Raw genomic sequence first — 14321 nt, 5'->3', positions numbered from 1 at the left:
ATTAATTACTTTTTTAGCAAAATCACTGTAAACTTGATTCATGTTTGCTTTGGAAAGTTGCCTTTCACCCAGCTACTGACTACTGAGCATGAGCAGGACATCAGCAAATTCGAAAATAGCATAAGAGGAGACAAGGTACATTGTAAAATAGTGACAGTTCTGCCCCTCTTCGGTTTTTGTGCCTTAGTTGGTGTGGAAACTTTGCCTATTTTTTAAATTCACTTGTTCTTGGAAGATTCCCCTTTTCCATCTCTTCTTCCCATCCCGTGATGCAATAAGCTTGGAAGCTGGTAGTGGTTTGTGTGCAGCATGAGACTGGGCAATGTGTCGGGAGTACTGATCAGTGGAGTGAAAGGGAGATAATTCCCTGTTCATCATTAAGCTGAGCGTGAGCCAGAATCGGCACAGAAGCAGCATGAGGGAGAGAGGGAGGGAGAGAGTTTCAAACCCCACAGTAGCATAGTAGACTGAAAGCTTTTATGAAAGATATATACAAGATAATTTAGTTATAAAAGATCTCATGGTACTCTTTTGAAGAGCTGTGGTGTCCTGGCCATGATTAATCCCTCAATCAACATCGCAAAAAAACAGATTACCTGTCATCAGCAGATTTATGTTTGTGGGATCTTGCTGTGCACAACTTGAGTGCCGCGTTTCCTACTTCAAGAGTACTTCATTGGCTGAAAAGTGCTTTGGGATGCCTAGTGATCATGAAAGGCGCCATAGAAATGCAAGACTTTCTTTTTTATTAGGTGATGCCAAACTTTCATTTAAGAACACTGAAAAGGTGAATGGAGGTCCTGATAAAGAATTCTTCTCTGCGATTCTGCCTAAAATCAAGGTTGGCATGAGGGAAATGACCTCCTTCTGGCAGCTCCTTCCTTGGCCACTCCCAGGAAACAGCAGGATTGGGCCTGGATCCCTGTGGATTTCGCACCTAACCATCCTGGGGCTGCCATGTGGAAGGCGATGGTAGACGTAGAAAGTCATGGGAAAGCTGCCAACATTGCTTGATAGAGTCAGAGGGCCTCGAAGCAGCTTCCCATCCCTCTATTTCACTCCCAGCAATCACCTGCTGAAGGCCCTGACCTCGGCTGAAGCCTTCAGTGGTTTGGTTCTTCCTTTCCTTGAGATACCTTTACCCCTTGAACTCCACTCTCTCCTCTCGAGTCACTGTTTAGGCTATCTCTTGGATGTCAACTGTGGTTGGAAGTATACCTGGAGATTTCATCACATGACCTCCCCCCACACTCCCGCCATTGGTCTTATCCTCGCGGCTCACCACCTTCATCTGATGAAGGGTCACTGACCTGAAACGTTAACTCTACTTCTCTCTCCACAGATGTTGCCAGACCTGCTGAGTATTTCCAGCATTTCTTGGTTTTATACCAATTATTCAGATGTGGTCTCACCAATGCCCTGTATAACTGAAGCTTAACCTCCCTGCTGTTAGGAAAACTACCCCTCTGAATCTCTCTGTGCCTTTCTGTTTCTGTCCCTCTGACTTGCCCTTTTCCTGCCTCTTTCCATTCACCTTTTTGTCTCTCTGTTACTCATTCTTCTCTGTCTCTCTTTCACTGCCACTCTTTCTTTTTCTCTGAGTTTTGATGAAAGTCACAGACCTGAAACGTTAACTCTGTTTCTCTGGCTCCACAGATGCTGCCAGATGTGCTAAGTATTTTCAGCAATTTCTGTTTTTATTTCAGATTTCCAGCATCCACAGTATTTTGCTTTTGTCTTCCTTTTTCTCTGTTGTTTTCTCTCCACCTCCGTATTTGTCTTGGTCTTTCTCTCCCTCTTTCTGTCTCTGCTTATCTTTCTCCTTTCTGATTACACTTACCTCTTACCTGGTCTTCCTGGGATCAGCCTCATCATCTTTCAGGTGGCCTCTTGTCATTCCAAGGAACCCACTTCAAAGGGGAGATTCAAAATGGCTACTGCAGGCCTCAGGAAACTGCAGCAGCTGGCTGCCTGGAGAACTGTACAGCTGGGGAAGGATAAAGCAGCCCTATCTAATGCATAATTAAATATCGATGGGCAAGTGAATCGATTGCTTGTGATTGATTCTACTCCTGACAGAGCTATTTACTTTTTTTAATTCATTCTCAGAATGTAAGGATCATTGGCAAGTCCAGCATTTATTGGTCATTCCTAGTTGGCCTGAGTAGGCAATAGTACTTGAATGGTTTGTTAAGCCACTTCAGAGGGCAGTTAAGATTTAATCACATAGGTGTGGGTGTACTCGTACTAGGAACTTACAAAGTTAACACACAGGTGCAGCAGGCTATTAGGAAGGCAAATAGCATGTTGGTCTTTATTGTAAGGGGATTGGAGTACAAGAATAAAGAAGTCTAACTAAAATTGTATCGGGCTTTGGCGAGACCACACCTGGAAAACTGTGGTCTCCACATTTAAAAAAAGGATAAAAGTACTGCAGATGCTGAAAATCTGAAATAAAAACAAGAAATGCTGGAAATACTCAGCAGGTCTGCCAGCATCTGTGGAGACAGAAGTAGAGTTAACATTCACATTCTTTTTTTTACCATATGCCTGCCCACTGTTTTTTTTTTCATATTTGTGCTTTGGGCCAAGGCTGTTCATTTTTCTGTCAATTAATACCCTCTCTGCACGAACACTTTGTCTTTCAGCACACCATTAACATACCGTTTGCCTTTGCTCCATGACCTTTTGGTCAGTAATTCTCTGTGATCCTGTCCTATCAACACCTTCCCTTTTGTTATCTCTTGCCCCATCCCCACCTTATTTGCTTAAAACCTGTTACATTTCTAACGTTTGCCAGTTCTGATGAAGGGTCACTGACCTGGAACGTTAACTCTGCTTCACTCTCCACAGATGCTGCCAGACCTGCTGAGTGTTTCCAGCATTTCTTGTTTTTATTTAAAAAAGGATATACTTGCACTGGAGGTGGTGCAGCGAAGATTTACTAAATTGGTCTCTGGGATGAGGGGGTTGTCCTATGATGAGAGGCTGAGTAAATTGGGCCTGTATTCACTGGAGTTTAGAATAATGATAGGCGATCTAATTGAGACATACAAGATTCTGAAAGGGGTTGATTGGATAGAAACTGAGAGATTGTTCCCACTGTCAGGGATTATAAAACACGGGGACACAGTCTCAGGATAAGGGGCCGATCATTCAGGATTGAGATGAGGAGAAATTACTACACTCAAAGGGTTGTGAATCTTTGGAATTCTCTACACCAGAGGGTTGTGGATGCTCCATCATTGAATGCATTTAAGGTTGGTATAGATAGATTTTTGGACTCACAGGGAACCAAGGGATATGGGGAGTGGACAGAAAAGTGGAATTGAAGCCCAAGATCAGCCAAGACCATATTGAATGGCGGAGCAGGCTCGCTGGACTATATGGTCTACTTCTGCTCCTATTTCTTGTGTTCTTGTGTAGTAGAGTCACAGCTTGGCTGAATGGGTAAGGAACAGGTTTCTATCCCTAAAGGAGGTTGGTGAACCAGTTGCATTTTTACAACTATCCAATGGCTTCTTGGCTAATTTTACTGATAGCAGATTATTTTTATATTGTTATGACCAGGTGAGAAAGGGGTCGAGGAGTTCCCTCAGCGTTTTCCTGATTTGATTGTAATTGGGTTTAATTTTTAAACACTGTGCTTTTACCCTCCCCTCAGTGAATCCTTGTTCACTACTCTCCAACTGTAATGGCAAAGAAATCAACCAGCCAGATTTTCTTAGATTTAAACATTGCAGCACTTCAGGAGTCTCGTCTCCCCGCGAGTGGATCTCTAGCAGAGCAAGACTACACCTTCTTCTGGCAGGGCAGGGATCCTGAAGAACCAAGACAGCATGGAGTGAGCTTCGCCATCAGAAACTCCTTGCTCAGCATGATAGAGCCTCCCTCAAATGGCTCGGAACGCATACTGTCCATCCGACTGCTCACCACCTCTGGTCCAGTACACCTACTCAGCATCTATGCTCCAACACTCTGCTCCCCACCTGAAGCTAAAGACCAGTTCTACGAGCAACTCCATAACATCATTAGCAGCATCCCCAACACCGAACACCTATTCCTGCTGGGGGACTTTAATGCCAGGGTTGGGGCCGACCATGACTCATGGCCCTCCTGCCTTGGGGGCGATGGCGTTGGAAGGATGAATGAGAACGGGCAGAGACTGCTTGAGTTGTGTACCTATCGTAACCTCTGCATCACCAACTCGTTCTTTCACACTAAACCCTGTCACCAGGTTTCATGGAGGCACCCAAGATCACGTCGTTGGCACCAGCTAGACCTCATTGTCACAAGGCGAGCCGCCTTAAACAGTGTTCAAATCAGACGCAGCTTCCACAGTGCAGACTGCGACACCAACCACTCCCTGGTGTGCAGCAAGGTTAGACTCAGACCAAAGAAGTTGCATCACTCCAAGCAGAAGAGCCACCCACGCATCAACACGAGCAGAATTTCTCACCCACAGCTGTTACAAAAATTTCTAAATTTACTTGTAACAGCCCTTCAAAACATTCCCACAGGGGATGCTGAGACCAAGTGGGCCCACATCAGAGACGCCATCTATGAGTCAGCTTTGACCACCTACGGCAAAAGTGCGAAGAGAAATGCAGACTGGTTTCAATCTCATAATGAAGAGCTGAAACCTGTCATAGCCGCTAAGCGCATTGCACTGTTGAACTACAGCGATTTAACATCCGCAGCACTTAAAGCAGCCAGGAGCACTGCACAAAGAACAGCCAGGCGCTGCGCAGATGACTACTGGCAACACCTATGCAGTCATATTCAGCTGGCCTCAGACACTGGAAACATCAGATGAATGTATGATGGCATGAAGAGAGCTCTTGGGCGAACCATCAAGAAGATCGCCCCCCTCAAATCTAAATCAGGGGACATAATCACTGACCAACGCAAACAAATGGACCGCTGCGTTGAGCACTACCTAGAACTGTACTCCAGGGAGAATGCTGTCACTGAGACTGCCCTCAATGTAGCCCAGCCTCTACCAGTCATGGATGAGCTGGACATACAGCCAACCAAATCGGAACTCAGTGATGCCATTGATTCTCTAGCCAGCGCAAAAGCCCCTGGGAATGTGAGCATTACCCCTGAAATAATCAAGAGTGCCAAGCCTGCTATACTCTCAGCACTACATGAACTGCTTTGCCTGTGCTGGGACGAGGGAGCAGTACCACAGGACATGCGCGATGCCAATATCATCACCCTCTATAAAAGCAAAGGTGACCGCGGTGACTGCAACAACTACCGTGGAATCTCCCTGCTCAGCATAGTGGGGAAAGTCTTTGCTCGAGTCGCGCTGAACAGGCTCCAGAAGCTGGCCGAGTGCGTCTACCCTGAGGCACAGTGTGGCTTTCGTGCAGAGAGATCGACCGTTGACATGCTGTTCTCCCTTCGTCAGATACAGGAGAAATGCCATGAACAACAGATGCCCCTCTACATTGCTTTCATTGATCTCACCAAAGCCTTTAACCTTGTCAGCAGACGTGGTCTCTTCAGACTACTAGAAAAGATCAGATGTCCACCAAAGCTACTAAGTATCATCACCTCATTCCATGACAATATGAAAGGCACAATTCAACATGGTGGCTCCTCATCAGAGCCCTTTCCTATCCTGAGTGGCGTGAAACAGGGCTGTGTTCTCGCACCCACACTTTTTGGGATCTACTTCTCCCTGCTGCTTTCACATGCGTTCAAGTCCTCTGAAGAAGGAATTTTCCTCCACACAAGATCAGGGGGCAGGTTGTTCAACCTTGCCCGACTAAGAGCGAAGTCCAAAGTACGGAAAGTCATCATCAGGGAACTCCTCTTTGCTGATGATGCTGCATTAACATCTCACACTGGAGAGTGCCTGCAGAGTCTCATCGACAGGTTTGCGGCTGCCTGCAATGAATTTGGCCTAACCATCAGCCTCAAGAAAACAAACATCATGGGGCAGGACGTTAGAAATGCTCCATCCATCAATATTGGCGACCACGCTCTGGAAGTGGTTCAAGAGTTCACCTACCTAGGCTCAACTATCACCAGTAACCTGTCTCTAGATGCAGAAATCAACAAGCGCATGGGAAAGGCTTCCACTGCTATGTCCAGTCTGGCCAATAGAGTGTGGGAAAATGGCGCACTGAATCGGAACACAAAAGTCCGAGTGTATCAAGCCAGTGTCCTCAGTACCTTGCTCTATGGCAGCGAGGCCTGGACAACGTATGTCAGCCAAGAGCGACGTCTCAATTCATTCCATCTTCGCTGCCTCCGGAGAGTACTTGGCATCAGGTGGCAGGACCGTATCTCCAACACAGAAGTCCTCGAGGCGGCCAACATCCCCAGCTTGTACACACTACTGAGTCAGCGGCGCTTGAGATGGCTTGGCCATGTGAGCCGCATGGAAGATGGCAGGATCCCCAAAGACACATTGTACAGCGAGCTCGCCACTGGTATCAGACCCACCAGCCGTCCACGTCTCCGCTTTAAAGACGTCTGCAAACGCGACATGAAATCCTGTGACATTGATCACAAGTCGTGGGAGTCAGTTGCCAGCCTTCGCCAGAGCTGGCGGGCAGCCATAAAGACAGGGCTAAATTGTGGCGAGTCGAAGAGACTTAGTAGTTGGCAGGAAAAAAGACAGAGGCGCAAGGGGAGAGCCAACTGTGCAACAGCCCCGACAAACAAATTTCTCTGCAGCACCTGTGGAAGATATTGTCACTCTAGAATTGGCCTTTATAGCCACTCCAGGCGCTGCTTCACAAACCACTGACCACCTCCAGGCGCGTATCCATTGTCTCTCGAGATAAGGAGGCCCAAAAGAAACTAGAAAAGTGTAAGTTTATTAACCTTAAAACTCGAATTCGGTTAAAACTACTAAAAATACGCGACGCGGCCACATGCATATGCGATGACCATCAAGGCAGCATTTGACAAGTGTGACGTTAAGGAGCCCTAGCAATATTGGAGTCAATGGGAATTAGGGGGAAAACTCTGTGCTGGTTGGAGTCATACCTCGCACAAAGGAAGATGGTTGTGGTTGTTGGAGGTCAATCATCTCAGTCTTTGGACATCAGTGCAGGAGTTCCTCAGGGCAGTGTCCTCGGCCCAACCATCTTTATCAGCTTCATCAATGACCTTCCCACCATTATAAGGCCAGAAGTGTGAATGTTCGCTGATGATTGCACAATGCTCATTACCATTTGTGACTCCTCAGATACTGAAGCAGTCTGTCTCGAAATGCAGCAACATGGACAACATCCAGGCTTGGGCTGATAAGTGGAAAATAACATTTATGCCAAATGCCAGGCAATGACCATCTCAAACAAGACAGAATCTAACCATCTCCCTGGACATTCAATGGCATTACCATCGCTGAATCCCCAATATCAACATCTTGCGGGTCACCATTGGCCAGAAACTGAACTGGACCAGGCACATATATGCTGTGGCTACAAGAGCAAGTCAGAGGCTGGGAATTCTGCAGCGAGTAACTCACCTCCTGACTCCCCAATGCCTGTCCACCATCTACAAGGCACAAGTCAGGAGTGTGATGGAATACCTGTGATGAAATATAGGTATAATAAGCTTAATTAGGTAGAATTTACATATAATTAATACATTATATCTTTTAGAATTAAAGATTGAATAAATGGTCAGTTTTCAAGACTCACTCAAATTCCTTTTAAGGGCAGAGTTACAGAATCCATTCCAAGGTTTCTGCTATGTTGGAAACATATTGAGAAAGGCTATACTTGCTCCATACTTTTATTTCATTTATTTAGAGATACAGCACTGAAACAGGCCCTTCGGCCTACCGAGTCTGTGCCAACCTTCAACCACCCATTTTATACTAATCCTACATTAATCCATATTCCCTACCACATCCCCACAATTCTCTACCACCCGCCTACACTAGGAGCAATTTACAATGGCCAATTTACCTATCAACCTGCAAGTCTTTGGCTGTGGGAGGAAACCGGAGCACCCAGTAGAAACCCACACGGTCACAGGGAGAACTTGCAAACTCCACACAGGCAGTACCCAGAATCGAACCCGGGTTGCTGGAGCTGTGAGGCCACTGTGCCGCCCCACTGTTAGCTATAATCCTAATTAGTTGATAATGTTAATGATATAGACAGACTGACTTAAGGAGATTTTATTTTTATTTATTTAGAGATACAGCACTGAAACAGGCCCTTCGGCCCACCGAGTCTGTGCCGACTAACAACCACCCATTTATACTAACCCTACAGTAATCCCATATTCCCTACCACCTACCTACATTAGGGGCAATTTACAATGGCCAATTTACCTATCACCTGCAAGTCTTTGGCTGTGGGAGGAAACCGGAGCACCCAGTAGAAACCCACATGGTCACAGGGAGAACTTGCAAACTCCGCACAGGCAGTACCCAGAATTGAACCCGGGTCCCTGGAGCTGTGAGGCTGCGGTGCTAACCACTGCGCCACTGTGCCGCCCAAGGTACCATCAAAGAACCATCGCAGATGATCAATCACAAAATGGAATGTTACCTACAAACAACATATGCCACATCAACCCAATTTAACCCAAAAAGGAAAACACAGTTACTGCACAAATTTAATTATAAATCTTTTAAGTATAAAACACATTTATCAAGTTAAGTCTTAGTGTTACTATAAAACACCACAAACACCTTGACTAGATAAAAGCTCATAACCTTATGAGAAGGGAATTCTCAGCAGATAATTAATTGGGAATAAATAGCTAATGTTTGGAATTCTCTACCTCAGAGAGTTGTGGAGACTAGATCACTGAAAGTATTTAAAGAGGCGTTAGATAGATTTTTGAAATATCAGGGAGTTGAGGGCTATGAGGAGCTGGCACGAAAGAGGAGTTGAGGTCAGGGGCAGATCAGCCATGATCGAGGCAGGCTTGAGGGGCTGAATGGCCTAATCCTGCTCCTATTTCTTATGTTCTGATGATATTACCATAATTGGATTTAAATAGCTAATGATATTACCATATATGGATAATGAAAGCAGGAAAAACACGCACAGAAAGGTAACACCTACATTTCAAAAGATGTTAATAGATTAGAAACAGTATAAACGTGAGAGTTTTGAATCGAAAAATCAGGAGTATTGAAATTCCTCACCAATACTTCTCAACCTATGGTAAGAACGGCTGACTGCATGACAAGAGAATTCGGCTCTTATCCGAGAGTGCTTTGTCTTATTCGGCAGGAGGCTTACTCGGGGAATTAAGGTAGCAGTTTACTTTGAATTTTGATGTATATTCTAAGATATTTTGCTATAACATTGTCAAGGTTGAACTTTTGGATTCTATTTTAGAAATAACATTATATTTTACTAATCTTTGCTATTGCAGTATTCTTATCCACTTAAAAGTGTATTGCATGTTAAATTCATTAATAAATATATAAAAGTTAATAAATCGTCTCATGTAGCATTCTGTATACAACTACAAGAACCCCCTCTCTGTGTCTCTTTACGTGGAAAGATACATATTGAAGAGAGTTTCCCAGACCTTTATAATATCTGGGATATTTATGACTTAGCATAATTATTTAAAAATAGGCTATCCAAAAGTCGGAATATTCTCTGTTAGTTTTCTTTCTTTGAAGGAAAACTAGTTCAATTCTTTGGACCCAAAATAAGTGCTATAAGAATTTGTCTAGTTTGAACTTAATTAAAGGGGATTCACAGAGATGTACCCCTGATTTGGTTTAGCCGTAAATCACTTCATACTCTCCACCTGCCTGGATGGGTGCAGCTCCAACAACGCTCAAGAAGCTCGACATCATACAAGACAAAGCAGCCCGCTTGATTGGCACCCCATCCACAAACATTCACTCCCTCCACCACCGACAGTGGCAACAGTGTGTACCATCTACAAGATGCACTGCAGCAACTCAAAGGCTCCTTAGACAGCACCTTCCAAGCTTGCAACCTCTACCACCTAGAAGGACAAGGGCAGCAGATGCGTGGGAACACCACCACCTGCAAATTCCCCTCCAAGCCACACACCATCCTGTCTTGGAACTATATCGCCGTTCCTTCACTGTCATGGGATGAAAATCCTGGAACTCCCTTCCTAACAGCACTGTGGGTGTACCTACACCCCAAGCTGTTCAAGAAGGCACCACCACTTTCTCAAGGGAAATTTGGATTGGGCAATAAATGCAGGCCTAGCCAGCAATGATGCCCACATCCCACAAATGAAGAAAAAAATATAAAGCAGAGGCAGCAAATAAAACTTAGCTGCTTCAGGTGTGCCTCAGTATAGCAATTGCTGCAGCAGGAAGAGTTGAATTTCTCATTGGTAAGTGGCAGGAAACCAGAAAGGGATATGCGCCCGCTGGCAGCACACAGGCAGCTGGGGTTGGTAGGGGAAGGTGTGGTGAACGTACAAAACCCAGCTGAGGGAGGTCAGATGGGAACAGGATACTCTGACATTGGACAGCGCTGTGGCAGATGCAACCTCCTGGACAGCAGGAGGCCAAAGGAGAACAGCGGGGGGCTGCAAGTGGAGGAAGGCACTGCCAAGACATTGGGTGCACAGCCCATGAGTCAGATACCTGCAATTGACAGAGCGCCACTGCTGTAGAAGGCTGTGCCTAGCCAGGCAGATGGTCACTGTCCTGTGTGCTTTGATCCACAATGACATAAAGCTTCACGATCCCCATGGCAGTCCCCAACTTGCAGCCATCAAGGTCTCCGTCACTCTGAACTTCTTTGCAACTGGATCATTCCAGGGATCAGCTGTAGACTTAAGTGGCATCTTGCAGTCAGCATCTCATTAGACCATCAGGCAGGTCATGGATACCCTTTTCAGGTGGGTACTACACCCACTTTGACACAGATGGGCCTGCACTGGCACAGAGGGCATTGGGTTCCGTCGCCATTGCTGAATTTCCCCAGGTGCAGGGCATTATCCCTGCCACAATGTGGCCATCAAGGCACCCAGCGACCGGCCACTGAGATCCATCAACAGGGTGGACTTCCACTCCCTCAACGTCCAATTGGTCTGCGACCACAACAAGAGCTTCCTCCATGCATTCACTCGCTTTCCTGAAGCTGCCATAACTCTTTCACCTTCTGCCAGTTCAGGCTGCCTTAGATTTTCACTCCATTTCCCGAAGTACATGGCTGGCTCAAAGGGGACAAGGGAAATCTCTTGAAGGGATGGCTACTGACCCCATTAAGGGAGGTGCAGCCAGAGTCACAGAGGCAAAAGAACAAATGCCACCTGCTCAGCAGGCCAACCATTGAGCAGGCCATCGGGTTTGTGAAGTTGCGATTCTGGTGCCTAGATCGGTCGGACGGTGCCCTCCAATACCCTCCTGCAAGGATCTCGGTCATTGTAGTGGTCTGCTGTGCTCTCCATAACATGACCCTCCAGAGAGGTGTGGACCTGGAGGACAGTGAGGCCCTGGAATAAGACAGCTTATTGGGGGAGGAGCAGAAGGTAAGAGAAGAGGAGGAAGAGGGGGCGGAGGGGATAACACTGAACAGAGAAGTGCTCCTGCAGCATGATGAGGTGACCTCCTCCTTCCCCTTCTGGGAAGAGGACCACCCTCCTCTCCCTCACGGCCTCCAGCATTAGATCCATGTGGGCATTGATGAAGCAAGGATCTGTTCTGCCCCTAACGTCAGGCCTCCAGCTCTCCTGTGACATCTCGCTTCCCTCTGGTGCTTTGAAAGGCAGATCTCTCCCTCAGGACAATCAACAGCTTCAGTGATGGCTGCCGTGGAAGTCTACATGATCTGACCCACTGCCATTTTCAATCCCACTGCCTCTAAGAGGACAGGAAACCCATTTCCATACCAATTAAGGGCTTACCCATTTGAAAATTGCAGTCTATGCCTTACAGCAGGCAGGTTTCTGATCCAAAACCAGACCCGGTTCCTGTTTCCCACTTCCATAATGAAAATCCAGCCCATTAATGACGTTTCTCTAATGGAGAACCCAAAACAGCACACTGCACTGAGAACTCTAACTGTGGTTTACCCAATGTTTTATATAAATTCATCATTACATCATTATTTTTGTACTCGAAACACCTATTTATAAACCCCAAATGCTTTTGGCCTTCTTATGGTTTGGTCTGCTTGCACTCACATACATGGTCAAGGTTTTATGGTTCGGGATTCCTTGGATTGCACTCATGCAGAAATGACAGTGATATTTATGATGGTTTCATTGTAGTGAATTTGTAGTAATCGTACCAGTGGGAGATAACTACGAAATTTCCTGTGAATCGTATTAGTAAAGGCTGGAAAAAGCGCCACAAAATATGTGTAAATAAATGTAAACAATTGATGCCCAAGGAAAGCGCAGAACATACACTACTATCTTCCTTCTTTAAATTCTTCTTTATCTTACTGATGTTTTGAAAATTATTCAAGCCATCAAACCATCATTTATGTAACATTAAACACAGTAGCCTGGAGTTTTCACTCAGTTATATTGGATTTTTCGGCGCAATTCACATGAATTATGCTAAACCAGCGCAAACGACTGTGAAATTTTCAGTGCAAATTTTTTTTCGTGCAACTCGAGTTTCCACAATGTTTCGCGTTAGATTAAACTGCATTTAGAAGTTGGCCCCACCACAAATCTGAGCAAGCTGCCAGATTGAATTAATCACCATTGGGAGTTTCTGTTAATTGCACTCATTGATGGGCCTTCAAGAGGCTCTAAAATTAAACTGATTCTTTTTGTCGTAATGGCACTAATTCAAAATATGAATATAATATTTTTGGATTTACATAGAAACTGACTGCTGAGCCCTAATATAACTAGCAAATGGTTTGTACAGTCTTTTTAAAAGTAATATTCAGTTATTTGAAATCGGGTTACTCAGAAGTGGTGGATTAGAACCATCATTAAAATACTTATTTTATGTGATAAACCCATTTTCAGCTGTATTAAAATCAAATTACACAAAGTTACCACTCTTAAATACGTCACACACCTATCAGTGCTGCCACATCCACCTCTCACTGCCTCCACATACCTCCAGATATTCAGCTATGGCAGGCACATCGACCAAACATGTTGACACACAGTCACCGACATTCTGCCCTCTATCTTGCAGGGGAAGGTCTCCCACAACAGGAGGGAGAGGCAGACGACTGGTGGAGGACAAACACAACTATATCCCCTCAGTGCCCTCGAACAAATGGTCTGCAGGAACGGTGCCATGAAATGGAAACTGCCTCTGGAGAGAACTTGGACCTACTGCTTCCCTCCCCACCCACCTTTCCTCACCACTACCCTCCCCTTATGCTTTTGTGCTTTCAGATAGTCAAGTACTGCTGGTTGCTCAGCCATTGCAGCCGCAGGCAGGGTGAAAGGAGGAAGAGAGCTCTGGGGAAGAAGCACCATTACTTGACCTAACACTCACAGCCATTAGCTCCGACACTGGCACTGCGTGAACATTGGAGGTTAGTTTAGGATCAGGATCTGCACGTGTTGAGACACCAAGTACGAGTGTGCTGCAGCCAGTTCTGGGGGATAGGTCAGCTTGTGTGTGAAGCCCCTGGAGAGTGAGGTCGCAGACCAGTTCTGCTGCAGGGACTTAGATGAAGACCTCGTTGCGGCAGACTACAAGAAAATGCTGATGAACATTTACACCAAGATGCTTGGTGTATTGGCAGGTCTACCAGATAGCCTCCAGTCACTGGCTAGGAACATGGAGGAGTCTGGTTCCATCATCACACAGGGCATCACACAAAGTTTGGGGCCCATCTTTCCCACTGTGTTACAACTCTGCAGGTAGACCTGTGTAATGTTGCAAATAAATTTCCTTTGCCCCAGATGTCAGCAGGCGTCGCCTGAGCTTAACACCTCCCATGCACCATTTTTGCCAGGGAGGAGGGGTGTTAAAATTGACCCCATAATCTCTGACTTCTCCTTAATAGTATAAAGAACTGGAGAGGTAAACTCGCTGTGGGGGTGAATGCCTATCTTCCATTGAGACCTTCCCACAGAAACGCAGGTGACATGGGTAAGTTAGTGGTAAGGAGTATGTTATGGACAAGCCAGCATCCCATCACTAAGGACTGATGGACAATACTCTCAAACAGATACAAATCATGAAAAGTGTGTGTTTAAGTGGGCAGGACTCAATTACTGGCCATATCCCTGAATGGGCTGTTTCATACAAACGTAAACATGTTAAGGGGAGACAGTGGCATAGTGGTAATGTCACTGGACTAGTAAGTCTAAGGCCCAGCCTAATTCCCTGGCGTCGTGGATTCAAATCCCACTATGGCAGCTGGTGGAATTTAAATTCAATTAATCAAAATCTAGAATTG

The sequence above is a fragment of the Heterodontus francisci genome, chromosome 5 (genome assembly GCF_036365525.1).
Source record: "Heterodontus francisci isolate sHetFra1 chromosome 5, sHetFra1.hap1, whole genome shotgun sequence".
Classification (NCBI taxonomy): domain Eukaryota; kingdom Metazoa; phylum Chordata; class Chondrichthyes; order Heterodontiformes; family Heterodontidae; genus Heterodontus; species Heterodontus francisci.
The sequence above is the reverse complement of the archived record's forward strand: the minus strand, read 5'-3'. Positions refer to the sequence as shown.